Here is a 19,062-nt window from a genome sequence, read left to right on the forward strand (position 1 = left end):
TCACACACTGCACAGGACACTGTTTTCTTAGCCCCGGTCCTTCCCCTGCATCACTTTGCATGGTGGGAACTGTATTTCTTCGGTTCTGTTGCCCTTGGGCTTCTGAGTGGGTTTAGCCACTCATGAGCACTAGAGAGAGATTAGAAGATGGGAGGAAGTACTTGTTGGGGTCCCTCCTCTTCCTTTGCTTCCTGTAGCCACTCTGGGTATATGTGGTCTCCTCTACCGTTCTTGTGCCTGCTCAGAATCTAGTGGACTTCGGCTGGCTCTGTCAGGGAAGCTTGCCAGTTCCACACACTGAGTATTCAGTGAGCATCTTACTTCATCTCACCATCTCAATAACCCCGAGAAGAGGATATTCTAATCATTAGCCCCACTTTGCAGATGAAAACATTGAGTCTCAGAGTAGGGAACTTGCCTGCCACCATCTGCTGCCAGTCAGTGGTTCAGCCAGAAAGAGACCCAAGGTTACCAATGTGTCTGTAACCATGCTACCATGGCCCTTTTACTAGCCAAGAATGGAACACCTGGGCTGACCTGGTTCAAGGCTCACTTCTATTAGCCAACTGTGACCCCAACCACCAGGCCAGCCCTAGCACCCAACACTGCAGCCCCAAGAAGTGGGAAGCAGCCCCCCAAATCTATGGTGGTTTCTTGTGACAGATACCCGGGCTAAGCCGCAGGAAGCAGCTGTAGCTTTGATGGGAGACCAGATCCCACGCAGGCACTTCCAGGGTATGGCTTGCTTTGAACAGATCACTCGGTATAAAGGAGAAGAGAAAGTGAAGGGGTGGAGGAGGTAGAAGAGGGAGAAGACGAGAGGAGAGAAAGCCCCTGATCTCACAGAGCCCAACCCTGTGAGACAGTCTCTGATGACCAGGGAAAGGCTTTGAAAAATGGAGGGCAGCATACAAACCCACTCTCTGAAAGTGGGGGTGGATCCTGGCAGATATCACATGGGGACCCCTGCTGTGGAGCCAGGGGGACCTCGAATGAGTTCAGGTGATAAAAAAAATATATATATAAAAGTTAATAGAGAGCTGCCACACTGTCTTCTAATTCCCAGTGGGAATCCCGGGGGCAGAGCGTATCAGGCTGCTGCATCTTAGTGCCCAGCTACACTGCACACATCCCGAGAGGTCGCTCAGAGCTGAGGAACACTCTCTCAGCTTGGGATGAAAGCGTCTTCGCGTTAAATGCGCCACGCAGACATCTTGGTTTGAATGCCTCTCCTGCTACGTCCCTTCCTCCCAGCAGATCCCTGAATGCTTGCTGGCTACAGAGGATAAAACCTGCAGTAAGGACCACAAAAATGGGATGTGTGTGCCTCTGGTTAGAAAAGCGGGGTCCTGTGGATGCCCCAGGAAGGATGCCCTTCAGGACCCAAATCTGGCTCTTTCCGTGTTGAAATCATTTGTTACCTTCTTCCTGGTGTACTTGGAAAAAGTCAGAATGCATTAGTGGGCCAAGCAGGCCCTGTGTGATCAGTTTACCCTGGACCACTCTCCCCTTTGACTGCCACACTCCAAGTGAGCAACACTCCTCCACAGTTCTTCAACACATTCTTCTCCATCGTCACTCCTGCAGGCTCTGCACACCGATTCTCCTCCCCTGGACATCCCTTCAGTCAGCTGTCTGTGAGTCTCACTCTTTCACACCGTCTGGCCTCAGCTGCTGACATGCTGGGTTCCATCTTTCCCCGGAGAAGAGGTCTATTTTTTCTAACTCAACATCTTTTTGAGAGATCCCACAACACACAGTTATTTATTATCTATCCCTTTCAGTGGCCTCTTATGTCTCAGATCCAGGATTCAGAGAATTGTGTGTTTATGCCTGCTGTGTCGTTGGTGTCCAAGCACAAAGCAGAAGCTCGAGAGATATTTGTGGAACCCATGGCTGGTTGGTGCAGAGAAGGAAAGCAGAGCTTTAGATGCGCAGGTAGATGCTGCAAGAGGTCCGGAGGTGACCACATCCCCGAGAGGCAGAGAATGCAGTCTGTTGACTGCTGGGAGGTGGGAGGTCAAGGAGGGGACAAGAAGGCTAGCTTGTCTACTGATGTCCTATCCTCTACTGGAAAGCACCATGTGTACAAATGTGTGGTGATGTAGGCTGTGAGTTTATCATTTCACTTGAGTCTGTGTCTACGACTGGGGACATGAGCTCCACATGCATCCACCCCACCTGGCCATAATTCATTACCCATCCTGAGATCACACAGATGAAAACATTTCTAAACTATGACAAAAGATCCTAAGGATGGGTCACTCAGAACAGATCCTGTTGTTAGTGGCCTGTGATTGTAGTTTTGAGTAATACTTATGAAAACATTATTTAGAGAATGTGACCAAGAGATGATATGGTTTAGCTGTGTGGAGGAAAGAAGGGAGGGGGAGAGGAAGCTGAGGCCTTCTGAGTGGAGAGTCTACTTCTGCAAAGTTCCAAGGTCAACAGGTAAGTGCCCAATAGAGAGGTAAGAAGTAGATAATTTGAGCATGGGAGTTGGTCACCAAGGCTAAAACCAGAAACCGTTGAACGGCAGGGAAGTCGCCTCTGGTTTTGAGAGGAGAGCTGTTTTCCATCATAAGTCGGACAGCACTATGAACTTTTTAAAGCCATGCATTCCTATAACTTGATACAACTCACTTATTTTTAGACAGGATCTTACTATGTCACCCTGACTGGCCTGGAATTTGCTATATAGGCAAAATTTGGGCTGGAATTCACAGAAATCTGTCTGCCTCTGTCTCCTGAGTTCTGGAATTAAAGCTGTGTACCACCATGCTTGACTTCAATTATATAATTGTACTGCTCTGTAATTTGGATACAATTATAAAATTTGTCATATTTTCTTAGACATAAATTCTTTTTGAAATGAAAAGATCTGTGATAGGGTATCAGAGCAACCAGGTTAGGTGGAGGCAGGTGCCGGATGCCTTAGTAATCTGGAGAACTATTTGAGACCTGCTCCTCCGTAATGTCTCCCAGGCTCCCAGGCTGGCTGCCTGAGCTGGTGCCCGTCTGGCATTGTCCTCCAGTCCCGCCCTAGTCTGAGCTCTGGAAAATATCTTGGGTCTCTATGAGGGTTAAAATTCACTGCCAACTTGATTGCACCTGACCACAGGCATATCAGTGAAGGTATTTCTAGAGAGGCTTAACCAGGGCAGAGAGATGTCCTGACTGTGAGGAGGTGCCTCTCACGGGCCTGGGTCCCAGACTGAGTAGAGGAAGCAAGCAGCATTCATCTTAGCTTCTTGACTGATAGAATATGAGCAGCTGCCTCAAGCTTCCGCAGCTGTGGGGAACCGTATCCTCAAAAGGCAGTCCAAATAACCCTTCCTTCATCTAATTGCTTGTATCCGGTCTTAGTAATGAAAACGATGTAACCCACATGGTCCTGGGTAGGCAAGACGGTCCTCAATAGAGCCATTGAGCAGCTAGATACAACTCCAAATGGTGTCTTGAAGTCCACACCCCCACAGAGGCAGGCTGGGCCCTTCTGTGGGGCAGGAATGAAGATGGAGACCTTGGCGACATCTCAGGGTTCTTCCCAATGTGCTCTCCAGGGGCCGTGGTCCACAGCCGGCATCCTTCATCCTCACTTGGCCCTGGGGCTTGGGCTGCATCCGACCCAGCAGTGCTCCAAACCTTCCACAGGAGGGCCCAGCAAGGACCAGGTTTCTGCAGCTTCTCCTTCCCCGAGCCTCTCCAGCTGCTGCCCTCCTCCAGTTCTGAGGTCACACCGCTGCTCTGGCTAGCTTCCTGACTAGCAACCCTTCCTGACACACAGGATTCCATCACTGCCTTCTCTTGAGAGCAGGCAACTCCGGGTCCTGCCTGCAGGGGTTGAAGTTCGGTCTTTCTAGAGGTGACTATGCTGCCATCTGACTGATGTTTAAGCCACCAACACCTCCAAATGAGCGCTGTCGTCTCAGAACCCTGAGTCCATCTGGAGCCTCACCAAGTCCCTCCAGCTGGTGTCCAGCTGGGGTATCTCCTGCCCTATTTTGGCCTTTCTGATGCCAGCCTCTGTTCTTCCAGCCTAGACTCCCTCTTCCAAGAAGGCCAAGGTCCTGGGAATGGAAAAGGGTGGCTTCCCCTGGTGAGTGCTGAGGTCCTCTGTGAAGGTCCTCCTGCCAAGGTTGGCCACCCTACCTCTTGACCTTTGCATTGCCCAATGCCATGACTTCCTATGGTGTGCACCAGGCAGGCAAATGGTCTGAGGAGGAAAGATACGGCACACCCCTGCAGGATGTGCGGGTACCATCCATGTAACCTCCCCCCATTTCCTTCCTCATCTGGTCCCTCTACTGCTCACCCTCTACCCGCCCTCCACAAGCTGGTCTCCGTGTCCTTGGCTGCAGAGAAAAGGACGTGGTCTACTGTTCTGCAAACTGCTCAATGTCAGGTTTTGCCAAGGGGGCTTTCTCTTATCTCCCACTCTCCGTCCTCGGAACGATATTCAGCTGGTTTCAGTGTGGGGATTAATCTAACCCAAGTGAACCATCTACCCCTCTGCATGGAGAATCCTCTCAGGTCTGTTGTTTATCTGTCTTCCTCCTTCCCCACCCTAATCTTTGGAGCTTAAAAGGCTTAAAATGCTTCTTAGGCCTGGAATCATTCCTATAAGGCAACTATTGATGAGCTAAACAGGAATGATTTCAAAAGTTAGTGTGAGAACTCTGCTCTCCAATCCCGCTCCCATGCACCAGGCAGAAGAGAAAACTTGTTCTTGCGTTGTCTCACTTTCTAACACCCTCAGATGCTTTCTCCTCAGGGAGAAGAGGGCCACCGTGACCCTCACACATGCCAGCTCATCCCTCCACCTACTCACCTGCTCAAACAGGGACATCCAACAAGACTGCTTCACGCCAGCTCAGCCCAAGGGGTGGGCACTAACTCAATCTAGAGGAAGTGTTCTCCCCATCATCCTCCCCACCGTCCTCCCTACCATCCTTCCCACCATCCTACCTATCGTCCTCCCTACATCCTCCCCACTGTCCTCCCCACCATCCTCCCCACCATCCTTTCCACCATCCTCCCCACCATCCTCCCCACTGTCCTCCCCACCATCCTCCCCACCATCCTCCCCACCATCCTCCCCACCATCCTCCCCACCATCCTCCCCACCATCCTCCCCACCATCCTTTCTACCATCCTCCCCACCATCCTCCCCACCATCCTTTCTACCATCCTCCCCACCATCCTTTCTACCATCCTCCCCACCATCCTCCCCACCGTCCTCCCTACCATCCTCCCCTTATCTTCCCCACCATCCTTTCCACCATCCTCCCCACCATCCTCCCCACCATCCTCCCCACCGTCCTCCCCACCATCCTCCCTACCATCCTCCCCTTATCTTCCCCACCATCCTTTCCACCATCCTCCCCACCATCCTCCCCACCATCCTCCCCACCATCCTCCCCACCGTCCTCCCCACCATCCTCCCCACCATCCTCCCCACTGTCCTCCCCACCATCCTCCCCACCATCCTCCCCACCATCCTCCCCACCATCTTCCCCACCATCCTTTCCATCATCCTCCCCACCATCCTCCCCACTATCCTCCCCACCGTCCTCCCCACCGTCCTCCCCACCATCCTCCCCACCGTCCTCCCCACCGTCCTTTCCACCGTCCTCCCCACCATCCTCCCCATCATTCTCCCCACCGTCCTCCCCATCCTCCTCCCCGCCATCCTCTCCATTTGTGGCACAACCAACCACTGATCAGAAGAGCATCCTCCTTGCCGCTTAGGAGCTGCTTCGCTGGTGTTGTTTCATCTCCTGCTCACAACCCACGGAGGGAAGTTTCCAGCTGAGAAAGCAGAGCCTCAGAGAGGGGACGAGCCCACCCAACAGATGTCAGTCATGAGGCCCAGTGCCAGGTCTCAAGGCTCTGACTTGACCAGCCTTCCTGTGGCCCATCACAGTCTGGCTGTTTGAAGTGAAGAGGAATGTTGTGGGCAGTGATGGAGGGCAACCATGGGCAGAGTGTGAGCTTGCTGACACACCCAGAGAAGGAACCTCTATGCCAAGTGGAACCCATGGCAGCCTCACGCACTCAGAGGAGACAGAAAGACCCTGTTCAGGGCGTCTCTGCTGAGATGAACTCGCATGAGCAATGTACATTAGTGTTTGAGGAATCAGCCACTGACACCAGAACCACCCTAGTCATGTTAGAGTTGACATGGGGTGGGGGCGGGTGAGTGCTGCCTCTTCCTGGGGAAGTGTAGGCTGAAGACTCAGCAACCCTATTTTATATAATTTATAAAATGCGAAGGGGCCTGGCAGCCTCCATTGGGGGTGATTTTGGAAGGAAGCTGGAAACTCAAGTTTCGAGGGCACAGAGTGTGGCTGCAGGCAGCGGCTTCCCAAAGATCATTCACATTGTTGGGCAAACAAGAAGCCTTCTTTCCAGGGTCTGCACAGTCTCACTTATTTGGAAGGCCAGGCTTGGCATGAAGTAGAAAGAAGAGGTGTAGAAATCAGGGCAGAGACTGGGACTCACTCATGGGAATCTGTGCATTTTCCCCAGTTTGGAGGGAAGCAAGGCCCCAGGCTGTCTACACTCTAAATATTCCTTTACACTGTGTGAATATATGTCGCTACGATTGGTTTAATAAAGAAGCTGGCTGGTCAATAGCTGAAAAGGATAGAGTTAGGTGGAAAGCCAAACAGAATGATGGGAAAGAGGGCGGAATTAGTGGAGTCACCAGGAGACACAGAGGGGATAAGACGTGCAGGAGCACAGGTAAAGCCTCGAGTCAAGTGTCAATACATAGATTAATAGAAATGGGTTAATTTAAGTTATAAGAGCTAGTTAGTAATAAGCCTGAGCTATCAGCCCAGCATTTATAATTTATATTAAGTCTCTTGTGGTTATTTGGGAGTGACTCCCAGGATACAGGAAAATGCCTACACAGTAAGGTCTAAGAGGCATTGGGAGCTGGGTCATGAATTCTTGTGCTGTTTCTCCTATAGTGTGAGGAGAGAATAAAACAGAAATGAAAATTAATTTAGAAAGTGCATGCATGAAGGAGAGGTGACCACCAGCCTGTCTGTGTGAGACTAAGAACTTGGCTTGGAACTAAGCTGATTCAAACTTCTGGGGCAAAGTCACAGGCTAGTTTCCAGCTCCCCGCCCCCCTTGAGCTGCACATGTAGGATGAGGTGATGGCCACAGAAAGCCAGCATATCCCCAGGGCAGGGAATGCGACTTTGATTATATAGTGAGTGATAGGTGCAGGCTCATCCTTGGGAGACTTAGGATTGCATCGGAGAGCAGGAAAAGTCAAAAAAGATTTGAACAGGGTGGGAATACTAATGGCAAAGGGATTCTGGAAGACTGGGGTTAGGAGGGGGCTGAGTGCCAGGCAGTGCTTATCCCAGAGAGATGAAAGAGGGCAGGAACACTGGGCTCCTGATCTTCATTCACACTGCTCCTGATGTTCAAAACTCTTGTCCATCCTCCATGGTATTTAATTCTCACAACACAGTAGGGCAGACATTCTTTCTCAGTGACCGGGAAAGAGAGGCCTGGGGAATACAGATGGACATAAAGAATGGCGAGGTGAGACAGGACCAGATTCTAAGCCAGCTCCTCTGACTCTAAATTCACTCTGATTTTCAAAGCCCGGGAACGCGATGAAAAACACTTTTGATACCATTGTAGTAACGGCCGGCATTTGTTGCAGGCTCCGATGTGCTGGGCGCTATGCTAAGAGCCTTGAAGTCACCCGTGTGTTTCATTGTCGCCACGTTCCTGTGAGGAAGGTCCTCTAATCCTCCACTGTGTGCAGGTGGGGGAGCCGAAGACCAGGGAGATTAAGACACTTGCCCACGGGGCAGAGCCCTGATTGGAACCAAGATGAATCTGGCTTCCAATCTGTGTGTGTGACCTTTGTAATATTTTGCCTGCTCCTCAAAGAGGATGACTCCAGGGGTCCATGTCCCCATGACCTGATGCTGTTTGAAAAGATGAGAACAGGGGAAAGCAGCTCTCCACACCTTCAGCTTAGCTGAGATCAGCCAGTGCAGAGTTTCCTTGGGATGGGTAAGGAAGAAGGCAGGCTGAGTGCTGGGTACGCGGGCCACAGGTAACCCACTTGACAGGGTGCTAGTGGCCACCTACCTTCCCCCAATGCCCAGGTAGAGTCACTTTGCCAATATCTTCCAAATGGAGGCTGTAATAAAGGGAGCTGTGGTGGTTTGCATTTGAAACATCTCCACAAGCTTGTGTTCAGAAAATTCAGCCCCTAGTTTGTGGTACTGTTTCGAAGGCTGTGGGGCTTTTAAGAGATGGGGCCTGGCTGGTAGGAAGAGGCATTAGGGGTGGGCCTTTGAAAGTTATACCGGCCCCTGGTTCTGGTCTGTGTTTCCTACTTCTAGGTCAACCACCATGTAGGCAGCTGCTCCGGCTGGTGGACCCACAGCTATGGACAGAACACTCCTTCCTGCCTCCCTCTTAGGATAGGCTGAAAGCCTTCCGAGTCTCGGAGTCAAAATTAATCAACTGTTGGATCATAAGTGATAAGGTACCGTGGGGTCTCTGAATTTCCAGGCAGTGATTTGGGGACGGGTGAACCTCCAGTGGGTGCCTGGGGGCGCCTGTTCTCCAGTGTCCTTGGAGAGTTTCTCTTCTAGTTCTGAGTCCCCAGCTCACAGCAGGATTCTGGGCACAGCCGAACACTCCCCAAATATAGGTGGAATGAAAGAGCAAATCCATGAATGAGTGTGCTCATATTTCCTTCCATCGTATTCCTATGTCTGGACTAGACCAGGCTCAGGAGAGCCTCGGGGGTCTGTGCACCTTACTTCCAAAGGTCTCCGTGTCTGAAAGACACGTTCCCTTCTCATATCTGCTGTCTCTACCTGAGACCTCTGCTAAGAATCCAAGACTCATTCTCATACTCTTTATGCCAGTGGCTGGGAGGTGGGGCCTCTCCACTCTCGCCCGCACCCCTCAGCCTTGCTGTGGACCAGGTGGAGGGTAAGGAGCGGGTGACTTGTTACACTTGCAGTTGCTCCACCAGCTAGGAGGAGGTGAATACCACAGTTGATGTGTTCATGTCTTGTACTAGAAGGAAAGATCGGTGGGCTAATACAGGTAAACTACATAATGGGAGAAATTGTCTCTGCCTTCTGTTTATTCCAAGAAAGAGAAGAGCTCACCCTAGGAAACTGTTACCGTAGTCTTTGAAGCCCAGCTGCCTCTGCTCCAATCTTTCTTTGCAACTTACTGCCTGCAAGACCCTGGTTGGTTAAGAACTCTGGGACACAGTGATCATGTGAAAAGTGGGGTGACTCTTCACAGATTTCGATGAAGGTGAAGCTGGTGCTAGGTCCAGCACAGTTCCTGATGCAGTGATTGCTCAGTCAACGTGAGCACTGTCATTGGACTGTATCAGAACCCTCCCTCAGCGAACTGCCCCGTCCTTAAACTGCAGCCTGTTCCAGAGGATGGGCGACAGAGCCCCCCAGAAGCACAGACCTAGGGGTTGTGGCTGGTGAGCTGTGCTCTCCCTTCCCATTCCCAGGTCTTTTTCTACGTTGTGCCTTCTGGATGATGGGGAGGACTCAGATGAAAGGCACTTACCCTGTTGACTTACAGCGTTCTGTTTCTCTGTGTCCCTGGCGGGTACAAGGAGCCATGTCAGCCATGAAAAGACAGATTGGATGTTTCAAATTGGTTCCTGAAACAGGCAGGTGATTGGATAAAAAGATGATTCTAATCCGTTCAATTATGTGTCAAGTCCTGCACCAAGCCTGCATATGCATTATTTCGTCTGATTGCCACCCCAGCCCTATGAACTAGACACTCTATTATCTCTGCTCGATGGATGAGGGAATCAAGGTTCAGATAGGCTAAGTATCTTGTCCAGGGTCACCCAGCTAGGAAGTGGTGAATCCGAGGTTCAAATCCAAGTCTGTTTGACCTTTAAGTCTGAGGGACCTTGTTACCTATTAGGAAATGGAGTCTTGGAATAAAGGGGTTGCCGCTTTGACCCTGCTTCTGATTCCTTGGGTATTTCAGTTAAATGTGTACGTTCTTTCTTAGCAACAGGGACATTAGGGGTCCTGTGTATGAGACTCTTCAAACCCCAGTACCAAAAAAGTTCTTTTTCCTCCTCATTTTAGGCGAGGATGTGAAAAGGACACTTGACCCAGATACGGAGTGTCTCTTCCAATAAGCAGATCGCAGAGAATGCCTCTTAATTAAGCTGTGACCTTCACCCAGTTCAGCTGTTTCCTGTCTCTGGCTTTCTTTTCCTACTTACACTGCTCTGCATGGAAACGAGGCTGGACCCAGAAAGCATTAACCGTCTCCTGTCTTTCCTCTCTGAAACGCCAGTTCTGGCTCCAGTCTCCCTGCCAGGAGCTGCCCACAGGAAGTCACAGCTGGATGGCCCAAAGCCCTCGAAGGCCAGGAGCAGGAAAGAAGGCATTTCCTCTGTTCTCTCCCCAATCTGTTTTCTGGTGGGAGCCACTGCCCCTCAGCAAGTGGAGTTAGAGACAAAGGAGCCACGTGGGTGGGCACCTTTTCTTTCATTCTGAGGAGCCAAGAGGAAGTGGTCCCTCAAGGCTTCCTTCCTCCAAGGTACCTCCCTCACCTTCAGCCTAAGCTGGACTCAGTCGCCCAGTTCAGCTGGCACTGGCTGCCAGAGAAGGTGCCTCATGGGAGCGCTGCCACACCCTCCCCTGCCCAGCACCCTGTGTGGTTCCCTGTTGTCTCTGACATGTAGGAAGCCTGCTGTCAAGGGCTCCATAACCCAGCCCATCTTTAATTCACTTCCTCTTCCTCTTAGATCTGTCTTTTCACTCACACTTCATCTTACTCCGCTGCCTCTGGCTAAAATGCCTTCCTCCTTCCTCCGTGCGGCTTTAATCTACCCAGGTGCCATGACCTGGAAAGATAGCTTCCATTGTCTGACATTTTCCCACTCTGCTCAGTTATTGTAACTGCCTAGAGCCCTCTAAGATGTATACTCAGCAATAGATACATGATCTACATGAAAGAGTAGTGATTAGTGATGTCTGCCATGAGTATAGGAGGAAGTTAGTTATTGATTAGTGATGTCTGCCATGGTTATAGGAGGGAGACGTTATTGATGAATGATGTCTGCCATAGGTAAAAGAAGGAGACATTATTGATTTTTGGTGCCTACCATGGATAGAAGAGGAAGTGGACTTTGGCTAGAGCCAATGGATATCTGCCTCTCCCATGCAGCCTATAACAATGGCTTGTCTTGCTCATCATAGACTACCCTATCAATAAACACCTTATTGTAGGGGCTCTGGGGGGGTGGGGGTGGGATCTGGCTCATTTCCATTCTCTATCTGATCCAGATAGTTAAGGACCCCACTTATCATTGTCGTGGCTAGTTCTGATGAGAGTTCATCTGAAGTGCTGGCCATGTCCCTGTCCCTGTCACCACTCCATGAAGGAGGGTCTCTCGAAGAGCCACTGGGGGTGGGGAAACAATGTTCAGAGTGATACGTGGCCTTTTCAGGGTCAACGAGGCAGTGAGTGGTGGGACCAGGACCCTCTGGCCCGAGCCCTGACGTGTTAGACTAACATGTTTCTCGGCGTGTACTGGTGGTCGGTGCGATCCTGAGACACTCGCTCTGGGTGGAGTTGCTACAATTCTACTGTAAAGTCTCTGAGGCAGAAACTTGTCATATACTTTATTGTATCCTCCTCTGACACAGGGAAGTACCCAGCACAGCCAATCCAGAACTGATGGGTCCCTGCTCTTTTGGGGGTGGGTCTATTTAACATCTTACAGTTCTGTTATATTTTGGGAATATGGGTTGAAGATCACAGATGCATATAGAACGTGGGGTTTGGTTCGAAATGTCTCAGGGGTCCTAAACACACTGCTCCAGGGGTCAAAACGGCCCCTCCACTCCTAATGAAGTGTCTAACTTCCACAGATGCAGTAGCAACATTTTTCCACAAGAGGGCAGTAAAGACAAGGCTACCAAACCCAACTCCTACACAGCCTCATAAAGCAAGGGGAATCCGGTGGCGGGAGTGTGGTTGTTTCTTTATTGTGGCTGCTGTCACAGCAGGCTGACGCAAAGATCTAATGGATAATTTCCTTGCAACTTCCAGGAGAACGCGGGAATGGGCATTTAGCCATCTATCTCTTTGTCCAGCCTATATTTATTGAGTGTCTACTATAATACAGCTCTGTGCTGTCTGGGATGCGAGGGAAGACCATGCAGGATAGGGTTGACTGGCAAACTCTAGTGCATTTGTGGAAAGATGCCCGAAGTCTGGGAGGCCCAGAGTTTGTCTGAGAGTCAGGAGGGCATCCTGGAGGAGGTGACATTTGAGCTTACATTGACAGTCAAAGGTGGGCATCCCAGATAGGCAGAACTGGAGAAGGACAGATAGGTTTCATAACTGAGATTGTTCATCATAGTCCCTTCCTCGGATGGCCTGAGTTGTGGACCCAGCATGCCTGAGAATCTTGGGGGTTAGGTCTGGGGGAGTGGTAGCACCAGGGCAAGGGTGGTGGGCTAAGTCCCTGGGAAGCCCTGGGGTAGTCGCCTATTCTCTTCCCCTCAGTTTGTGGAACCACAGCTGGAAAACCGTGGCAAGCTAGGCTGCCGCCGAAGTACTGTGCAGGAACTGTCACCTGGGGGCGCTAGAGGGCAGGTACACCCTTCCTGCTGTCTCCTGGAGGCTGAGGGAGCAGCGTGGTTCCTGTGGTCTCAGGGGGCCACATGGATGGAAAGGTCCAACCATGTGTGTTTATCACTACCACCGCGATGATCTCACAGCAACGACAATAAAACCCTAATTTTGGTTTGCTGAGAACGGCCGCGCCAGGCTTTTCCCATACAGTAGCACATCCTTGTCCTTACTGTTCCCATTTTACAGCTGAACAAACTGACGCACAGAGATTTAAGGAACGGAGACTCGCTAAAAAGTGCAAGATGCCGGGCCTGGTAGCATAAACCTGGAGCCCGAGCTGCTCGGACGGAGGCTGAGGTAGGACTGAAGATTTAAGGCTAGCCTGGGCTACAGAGTAAGTTCAGTCTCTGAATCCTTGCCCACCCCCACCCCCACCAACCTCCCCCCCCCCACACACACACACGGGAGCCACCAAGAACCAAGATCCAAACTTACTGTGTTCATTTAACCTGGAAGTTCAGAATTCTTCCATTTCCAGCTGCTTCGATGGAAGAGTCAGTCACTGTTGATCTGATCTGCGAGGAAAAAGTTCCTTTCTGGGGCTTTGATTGTTTGTTTTTCCCTTGACAATTCAGTTACCTTGAATTCAAGTGAACTGGGGCCAGAGAGATGGCTGAGCAGACCAAGGTGCTGACCAATGACGGAGTTCAGTGCTTAGGACTCCTCTAAGCTCTCTTTGTACCTCAGCACGAGTTCCAGGGCACCCCCAAATCAGTCAATCGATTGATCAATCAACCCATCAGTGAAATAATTTATTTAAAAACGGAATCTAACTTAGGGGCAGCGTCTTAAAGTCAGTTGATGTCTGTGAGCTGAGCAGTGACCAATGTAGGACCTTGTAGTGAGGATGGAGCCAGCCCTGGGTCCTCTTCCCTCCCCATGCCTCCCTGCAGCGGCTAGCCTGGATGGATTCTTGTATCACCCTCCTCTCCTCAGGCTTGCCTGAAGAGCAGGCGCTCCCGTCCCTGAAGGATGGCTTCCCCTTTTCCTGCTTCACAGGAAGCCAGGCATACCTCATTTCAAGTCCAGACAGGGGCGATGTGGCCCTGGGTTGGTCTTCTAACCTCTCTGGCCTCAGTGTTCTCAGTCTACAAGGTGAGTTTCTCTTTTCCATTGCTGTGATTAAAAACAGTGTAAGGGAGGAGAGGTTAATTTTGGCTTACAGATCTTCTATAGATCCAGCGGGGCCACGGTTCAGTGCAGCTGTGCTCACAAAGCAGAACAGGACGGGAGAACAGGGAAGGGACCAGGCAACAAAGCCTCAGAGCCTGCCCTGCCCCCACAGGTTTTTTCCTCCACCCAAACCACACATCCTAAATGTCCCATGAGCTCCCCAAATGGCGCCACTGGTGGAGAACAAGTGTTCAAACTCAGGGGACACGTTACACTCAAGTCACAACAATGAAGTATCACTGTGTTGCACAAATTTAAGGTCCCCAGTTGCTTTTAATTATCACTGAAAATAAAAATAAAAACTGCTGCTCAGCTGGGTATTGTGGTGAACACCTTGAGTTCCAGCATTTGAGAGGCTGAGGCAGGAGGATCACAGTGAGTTTGTGGTCAGCCTGGACTATAGTGTGAGATCTTTTCACACACACACACACACACACACACACACACACACACACACACACAGATGTCAATTAAACTATATCTCAATGATGAAATGCTATGTATTGTAAGAAACACACACATTATGATGCTATCTCATGTAATGGATGTTTGTTCAAGAAATGGTGACCTTGTGGTCCCCATATAAATCCCTTAGCATAAGTGTCTTGCTCAGAGCCACCACTGATGGAATATGGGGCTCATTAGCCACATTGCAGTTTGCTTAGGGTCCCTGTTGGAATTCCCTCTGCCCTCAGGGAGTGCCTCTCTAGCACGCTCTCTCTTCATGCCCCCAAGCTCTTGGGAGCAGTTTCTCCCCAGGCAAGAACTTGGACCCAAGTCCCTTCAGAAACAGAGAGAAGAAAGTACCTTGCAAGATTCTCCGGGAAAATTTGACTCCTCTCTGTTCTCGGTGAGCCTGTCAGACTCCTACCTGATTCTTTGAAAGTTGGAACATTAGCTGGGTCAGCAGGGAGCCAAGCACACAGCAGAAGTTCTGTGCTGCAGCAAAACTTTCCTTCCTCCTGAGGCATGATGGAGTTCTCTCCCCATCCCCAGCTCAGTGCTGCTTGCTCTTGCAATGGCGAGGCCTTTTCAATTGCTTGAAAGTCAGCCACAAGGCGACTGCAGAGGCCAGAGGCAACCTCAGTGGCTGCTAGCTCTGCAGACCCAGAGCAATGAGCCAGGAGCCCCTGTCACTCACAGCTGGCAATTTGTGGAAGAGACTAGTCATCTATCAGTGGGCAGAGCGGGGGTTCTCTGGCAGGGCCATGGTGCCTGGCCCTACTGCACACAAAGTCTGTCCATTGCCTGGGCCTCGAGGCTCTGGGTCCTATTGCCCACACAGTTTCTCTATTGCCACGGTCTCCTGGTCCTGAGCTGTGCTGTACAAACATTATATCCACTGCCTCGGCCTCGTGGCTCTGTGCCTTTATGCTTCCACTTGAACAGAACTTAGGAGGAGAGAGAGGTAGAGACAATCCAAAACACTCTGCTATTGAAAAAGGCTGGCCTGCGCTCTGCTAAGACTTGGCCTTTCCAGGTGGCCCACAGACTCGCTCACATAGGCCAAAAGCAACCTGTCCCAGACCCTGGTGACCCCAGGGGGTATTCTTCAGAGGCAGAGTGATACCCACTCACCTGCCCTAGAATCGGGGTGATCTCCCCCCTTTTCTGAGCACCAGACAAGGACCTTGCCTGCTGCTCTGGAAATGTTTACTGTAATGCTGACATGGACTGTTCCAGACCCCCAATGACAGTTCCCAAGCCATGCAGCATCCCAGGCAGAGGAGTCTACTGTGGGACCATTTTTTTTTTCTATTTTTTGGTAAAAATGAGCCATATTTTACCTTTTGTCTACCTGTTGGCTGATCCTCCCTCTTGAGAGCCAAGGAGGAAGAAGCAGTGTTAGCTGAGGGGAGGGAGGTAGGCAGATCTCTGAAGTAGGGCAGGTACCACAGTGCCCAGCAGAGGGGCTGGCAGAGAGGGGAAGCAAAGACTGACGGAGCTCAAATTCCAGAAGGATTGAGCTCATCTCCCAAAGAGACTGTTCTGGTGGAAGATCCGCCTCAATTCCCCTCCCCATCTCTTTCCCCAAACCCACCCCTTCAAAGTCTGCCAAACACAGCTTCTCCCCCAGAGAGGCTCAAGACCACTCCCACAAGGTATATAAACTGCATCGCAGAAAACAGACACGTGGTTCTTCCAGTCTCTCTTCCCAGTCTCCTCTCTGAGGGGCTGGTGAATCACCCAGGAACACTTTACCCATCAAACCTGAGATTTTCCTGATTCGGTTTAATTTGGATTGATGTGTCGGGGGAGAGGCCTTCAGGGTGCAAAGACTTATCAGAGATGGCGGCGTCTGAAGCCATCACTGAAACCAGATTGAGTCAAGCTCAGCCTTCTCTGTGGCAAGGGCATTGCCTTCCTCACATCCAAAGGGCTGTTGACGGAGAAAGCCTTGCCTCCCCCAAAACCATTGCCACTAACTCTCACTTAGCAGAAAACCTGACCTGAGTGGTTCTGAAGCCAATTGTAACTTCTGTGTGTCCCACCAAATGTGAATATTAATCAAATTTCATGGAATGCACTAATCTTCCGGAGCAGAAGGCACCACTGCAGATGCTGTGGCTGTTACATAAGATCATCTAGGCAACAAATTATCCTTTTTCTGAGATCTAAAAGGAAAAAAAATCTCAAGCTGGGCTTGGTGCCTCATACCTATAATTTCAGCACTCAAAGTTTGACACAGGAGGATTGCTGAGAGTCCAGGGCTAGCCCGAGTTAGCCAGTGAGTTCTAGGCGAGGCCGGTCTGAGCCACAGTATGAGAGACCTTGTCTCAAAAACATTAAATAATACTCACAAGGCCAAGGCAGGGATCGTAAGTTCAAGGCTAACTTGTGCAGCTTCATGAGATTCTGCTTCACAATGAAAAGAAAAAAATCCCATATATAAAAAGTCTCAATTTTAAAATGTGTCAGACCCTATAAAGCTTTGAATAAAGACCTTCCTCAGAAGATGATTCTGGAAATCAAATGGGGTAATGCACATAATTCACCATACAGGATTTAGAATGTTCTTCTTAGTTCTTCCTAACTCCAAAGGCTTTCCTGCTGGTTTGGGACCACCAGACAAGATAGGCAGTGGATTCCAAGAGGTGCCTCTACCCCAGGAAGCCACAGGGAAGCTTCTCATAGCACCAGGAGACACCTCAGCCCCCTCTCCTCCCTCAGATCATATTTCTCTCCAAGAATCCAAGTACACACGCAAAGCTCCCTCTCTGCCCATTAATAGAAAGAACTGCTTCCTAGAAAGAGCTGCTCTCTTCCCCTTCTGCTTCAGGTTGCAATAATCCTTGTTGATTATGAAGGAGAAAATGCATTCGCATTTGTCCTTGATCTGCTAAGTCAAGAAGGACACAGAAATGCGGCAGCACAGCACAAAGCATTCTCGCCTGCCCCTTCCGAAAGGCAGTTCCCATCGACTGTGGGCTTGCAGGAACTCCCTTACATGTGTTTTTGATGCCGAGACTAACATTTGACTTTCTTCTCCTGCTCCGAAGTGTTATCCAAATAAATAAGAATTAGAAGATGTTTGTTTAAACCTAGATACATGACCTGATGTTTTTGTCTCTCTTCCGACTTCAGCATAAAGCCTACCCACTTAATCCCCACGCTTTAAAGTGCGCCATTTATTTATATATTTATTTAATCAAGTCTGCATAAGCTGTGAATTGCCTCTTTCTTGGCAAATGTGCAGGCATGGAGGGTGTTTTGTAGTCTCACCAAGATTGACTGAAACCGGCATTGAAGCCACATCTTTCCAGATGTTGCTTAGGCCCCCTCCTTACCTGGGTCGGTGATCATTTTATAGCTACTGTTGCTTTTAAGATAAGGTTCACATCTGGACCCCAGGACCCCAGATGGAGGGTCTTGCACTGGTCCTTTCCCAGTGTCTCCTGGTACCAGGCCTCCTCTCTGGCTTGCTCTGATTTCCACCCGTCTTGGGTCCTTGGCATCTCCCCAGTCTTCCTCCTAGTACACCCCTCATTGCCTTCTCTTGGCTCATTATTTCCCTGTCTTTACCCCTGTTAAACGTTCCTCAGCCTGGGATCTGCTGTTCTCTGGAGTCAGTGATCAGTCGTGTTCCATGACTGCCTTTCAAATTTCTGATCCAACCACTGGATTTCAGGGTTCCCAAAGCCAAGTCTGCATTTGTTAGTGCTTTAGTTTATGATAGATAAGACAGTTCCTAGGACATCTATTCGTGAAAGGACAGAAAAGTAAAAGGAGTTAGGAGGGGGACACAAAAGAGGAGAGAAAAAGGAACATGTCCTGGACTGAGGAGCCCTGCCATGGGGTGTTTTGGTATGTAGGACCAGAGTACTTTACCAAGAGTCTCTGTTCATATTATATGGTATTAGGACAAAAGGTATTGCCTTATTCTTCTGTATTTTATCTCTGGCAACAATTGAGATGAATGACCAACTAGAAACCTTGGCAGCAAAGGCCTGGCATGGAGACAGGTTGGCAAATACAGGCTTTGGAAAAGCTCAGACAGGTATTTTCCTGGGACTCATACAGTTCAGAATCAGTTCCAGGCTCAGGAATGAGTCAAGGAAGCTCCATGTTCTCAACTCTGGCTGACCTTCAGATACCACATAGGCAGGAAGTCAAGGGCAAATTAACATCAAGTGACTGCCACTTGAATGTTGAAGACTTGCCCCCAAACACCCCCAGAGCCCATCTTCAAAGACTAGGGGTAGATGCCTGCTTGATTTTTGCTCTATTGCGTTTAAGGAAAGCTCAGCCCACTCACTATCTAACTGCCGGGCTAATAGAGCAGAAATTCTGGTAGTCTCAGATGATGGTGACTACAGACTTGGAAACATCTATTCAGAGAATCACTACACAGGCAATAGCTATGGGTGTTGACTGCACACTGGCGGGGAGATCTGATTTCTGGGGTGGCTATGTTCTAGTACTAAAAATGGTTAGTTAGCAATCTAGTTAGCTAGGTAAAAAATAATAATTATTTAAAATGTGCTCAAAGACTTAAAGGATAAAGGATATAAAAAGATGAAGAAAGGAAGAATAAAGAAAGCCAATGGAACACAGTAGAAAGATGTAAATTATAAAATAAAAAATAAATGCTTCAGTTGAAAAGGAACAAGAAAGTATACTATGTGTACCCAACAACACACTTGAGTGAGAGAAAGAAAAAAAATCAACAAAATTAAAAATGGAAGGACT

At 49.7% G+C, this 19,062-nt stretch overlaps 1 long non-coding RNA gene across 1 annotated transcript; it reads right to left on the bottom strand.

Moving 5' to 3' along the window:
- Window positions 1-5,717: 5,717 nt before the first annotated feature.
- Window positions 5,718-15,028, bottom strand: LOC128125270 (uncharacterized). The gene is made up of 5 exons (XR_008223127.1): window positions 14,680-15,028; window positions 13,713-13,815; window positions 13,135-13,214; window positions 9,592-9,688; window positions 5,718-7,532 (listed from the first exon to the last, which is right to left on the bottom strand). It is a non-coding gene; the product is annotated as an uncharacterized LOC128125270 (long non-coding RNA).
- Between the last annotated feature and the right edge of the window lie 4,034 nt (window positions 15,029-19,062).

This window comes from Peromyscus californicus, unplaced genomic scaffold, assembly GCF_007827085.1.
Source record: "Peromyscus californicus insignis strain IS unplaced genomic scaffold, ASM782708v3 Scaffold_4__1_contigs__length_199733344, whole genome shotgun sequence".
Taxonomy (NCBI): domain Eukaryota; kingdom Metazoa; phylum Chordata; class Mammalia; order Rodentia; family Cricetidae; genus Peromyscus; species Peromyscus californicus.